The sequence below is a fragment of the Prionailurus viverrinus genome, chromosome D2 (genome assembly GCF_022837055.1).
Source record: "Prionailurus viverrinus isolate Anna chromosome D2, UM_Priviv_1.0, whole genome shotgun sequence".
NCBI lineage: Eukaryota > Metazoa > Chordata > Mammalia > Carnivora > Felidae > Prionailurus > Prionailurus viverrinus.
In genome coordinates this window covers 8,795,803-8,799,689 of record NC_062571.1, presented here as the reverse complement: position 1 = coordinate 8,799,689, position 3,887 = coordinate 8,795,803, and positions in this window count along the sequence as shown.

Here is a 3,887-nt window from a genome sequence, read left to right as displayed (position 1 = left end):
GCCCTTGAGTGGAGCTGACGTGTGTCCGCGTGCTGCTAGGCCGATCACAGATGTCTGTGCGTACACGGATCCCATCCGTAAGTGTACACAGGAAAAATCCGTAACCTCAGCTCCGCAGCTCTCACGTGCGTGAAGAGATCCCACGTCAACCCTCAGCATCGACTCCTGTTGTTCCAGTGTGTATTTTAAGTGTACTGTTCTTTTAAAATTTAATGCATCTCTATTTCCTGGCATTTTTAAGTGAATTCAGATGTTCCTGAACTGATCCTTCAGAAAGAAGCTAAAAGTCTTTTTGTAAAATTCTCCAGCTGTCTCGTGGTCAGCCAAATTTTGCATTAGGGACACATTTATTCCTAAGAAAAGACTGAGTTTATTTTATTATTGTTTTTTTAATTTTTTTTTTCAACGTTTATTTATTTTTGGGACAGAGAGAGACAGAGCATGAACAGGGGAGGGGCAGAGAGAGAGGGAGACACAGAATCGGAAACAGGCTCCAGGCTCTGAGCCATCAGCCCAGAGCCTGACGCGGGGCTCGAACTCACAGACCGTGAGATCGTGACCTGGCTGAAGTTGGACGCTTAACCGACTGTGCCACCCAGGCGCCCCAGACTGAGTTTATTTTTAAAAACAGCTGATGAAAACAGTCTGTATGATAAACAGTGCTGTGTGAAGAAGTAGTGTCTGTCCTACTGTTGATGTTTTAGGAGGGTGCAGAGGTATCTGCAGGACAATTTTGTGTGAGGAAGGATGTTCTTCACACAACATGGCAGCGGTTAAGAGTGTGGACTCTGGACTCCCACTGCCAAGGCTCAGATCCCATGGGGCATGCCACTTACCCTCTCTGTGCCTCGGTTTCCTTTTCTATAAGAGAAGTGAGAATGTTAGAATTGCTTGGAGGTATGAATATTTTTAAAGCACTTAGAATAGCATCTGAGACACAAGAAAAGCGTAAGTTGGCTACGACTATCATTATAATTGTATTTCTTGAATGATGCTGGAAAACAAAAAGGTTGGCTCCCAGCATTCATCACTCACTTTCTTGCTGTAGTGCCTTGCTTTGGCTTCGTTGTGCATTTTCCTACGAATGATTCAGATACTCACGTGTGACCCGCTGCCTGTCTTTGTAGCCTTACAAGCCAACAGTGGTTTTACGTTTCTAAATGGTTGAAAAAAAAAAAAAAGAATATTTTGTGACATGTGCCGATTATATTCAGATTTGTGTCCATAAATAAAGTTTTACTGGAACACTAATAAAGTAATAAAACAGAGACCGCTGTCTCTGTTCTGCCTGAGGCTGCCTTCAGCACTATAAGAACAGAGTTGAGTAGTTCTGACGGGAGACCATATGGCTCACAGAGCCTAAGACAGTTACTGTCTGGCACTTTACAAAGTCAAGTTTTTCTGTTACTTAGGACTGAAGACATCACAATCAATGTATACAGTGTACTTTTATATATGCTACATGTTCCAGGAGTGATGCACACAGCAGTTTGTGGGTGGGTGGTTTTTGTGGTGTATTTATTTTGTACATTGTATTTATATGTTAAAAGCCTAAGCATTAGAATTTTTTTTCAAAGAAATGTGTTTTACTTGTTGAACTGTCATAAAATACAAACATCTTCTGATGGAATGTAGCACTACATGTATGAAATAAACATTGTCTGAATTAAACAATTGTTAATTTGTCCCTACCTAAAATATTCCTTTACTTTATTGCAAGTCTATGCCCCGCTTTCCCTGTATCATTTTATAATTTTCTCCCTGTCCCATGAGAAAATACCATCTTTATGTCATACTTAACGTAATTTAACAACAACAAACCCTTACAATACCCAACCCAATTCCACCAGGTACATTACCAGTAATCTGCATTACTAGTATCCCTACATTACTAGTAAAATCATTGAACTGCCTGAACTTCATTCAGTTGTCAAATGCTGCTCCAATCTATATCCTGCCCTTACCTCCCCTTCCTAACGATGACTTTCGTGATGCTCAACTTCTTACGCACGCCTCCTTCTGATTTGTCTAATGTTTACCACTAATGAATACCTACTATATTTAGTGACTGCATGATTTATATAACTTCCGAATATTCAAATACAATATTGTTACCAATATTCTACCCAACACGACATAAGTAAGCCATCCTGACTACAGCCATCTTTAGGGTAGTTCTTTATTTCAACCTGCTTTGAAAGCAAATATATTTCTAAATTTCCCCTGGCTTCGCAGCCAAAACTTAAATAAAAATTAGTATTTTGTGGGGAAAGTCCAGTAACTCTGCCAAACCTATCATTAAGAATAAAGTCGGGGCGGGGGGGGGGAGGAGGAGGGCGGGGAGGGTGGGTGATGGGCACTGAGGAGGGCACCTGTTGGGATGAGCACTGACTGGGTGTTGTATGGAAACCAATTTGACAATAAATTTCATATTAAAAAAAAAAAGAATACAGTCTGTACTGGGGCGCCTGGGTGGCTCAGTCGGTTAAGCATCCAGCTTTGGCACAGGTGATGATCTTGGTAGTTCATGCGTTCGAGCCCCGCATCCGGCTCTGTGCTGACAGCTCAGAGCCTGGAGCCTGCTTCGGATTCTGTGTCTCCCTCTCTCTCTGCTCCTCCCCTGTTCGCACTGTCTCTCTCTCTCAAAATAAACATTAAAAAACGAAAAAGGAAAAAAAGGATAAAGTCTGTACTAATGAAAATCTTCTAAAAATACTCTGATGAGAATAAAATATTCCTGGTCTTCAAATTCAAGATGGGAACTGGACTGCTTCTTGGCAAGAGCCTCAAGCCACGAATTAGTAACCACGAGAATTGATGGATCAGAGAGAAATGATCGGTGTCTTGTCACCACACATGCTTATGAAGAAGACCAGCCAACCTGACAGTTCCACATTTCTGAAAGCCAATCAGCACCATCATTCAGTTCGCCCGTGCTCGGAACGTCAGTCAGGTGCAGCCTCACTCCAGTGACCAAACCTTTACAACTGAAAGCCAGCAAGTCAGTCCCCCAACACTTCTGCTTCTAAAAGCCTGCCAATCCCTGAATCCATTTCCCAAACCCTGAATCACTTTACTTTCCCGGACTGACTTATGAGTATAGCCCTTCTCTGGTTAGTATGGTGGCCAACGGTGGACAGAATCAATCCCTTCCTTACTCTGTTCTAAAAAGATACTTTTTTTTCCTCATCCCCTTCAATCTGGACTGGCCTCCTGACTTGCTTTGGCTTCACTAGAATGTGACAGATTCCAGGCCAACCCTTCAGAAGTGTGGCAGTTTCCTCTTTCCTTCTTGAAGCTAATCATTGTGCACAAAGTCCAAGTAGTCTGGAATCACCAAGCTGTGAAGAAACTCAGGCTACTAGAGGTGAAAGCCCAATATAATCCCAGACACAGAAGTGAAGGTTCTTAGATCTTCTGGCCCAGCCAAGCGAGACTTCCACTAATGCCAAGTGCAGGAGCCACCTACTCCACCTACAAGAACAAATCACTATAAAAGCCATGAAGTTTTGAGTGTTCCTGTTACATAGTAATAGATGAGTGAAACCGACAGGGAGCCAGAAGTCAAGCTTGCTTCAGGTACTGACCAGTCTCTTCTTTCATAAAAGTTTTACGGTACACGCAGCGCCAGTCTTGCTGCCATGAAGAACACCACAATGACCACCATTCAATCTGACATCTAACAAGGATTTGCCCACGCACCACAATCTATTGCCACGAAAAAGAAGCAATCCTAGCTAAACTAGACTGTCTCATGCTGCTGCCCCAGCCACAGCTGTATGCTGAGTATTAGAAAGACTAAACCCAAGTGCAGGGGGGAAACTGTCCGGACACTGTCCTACAATAAAGATTCTATCTAAGAGATTTAACAGTTGACCAGATCATGC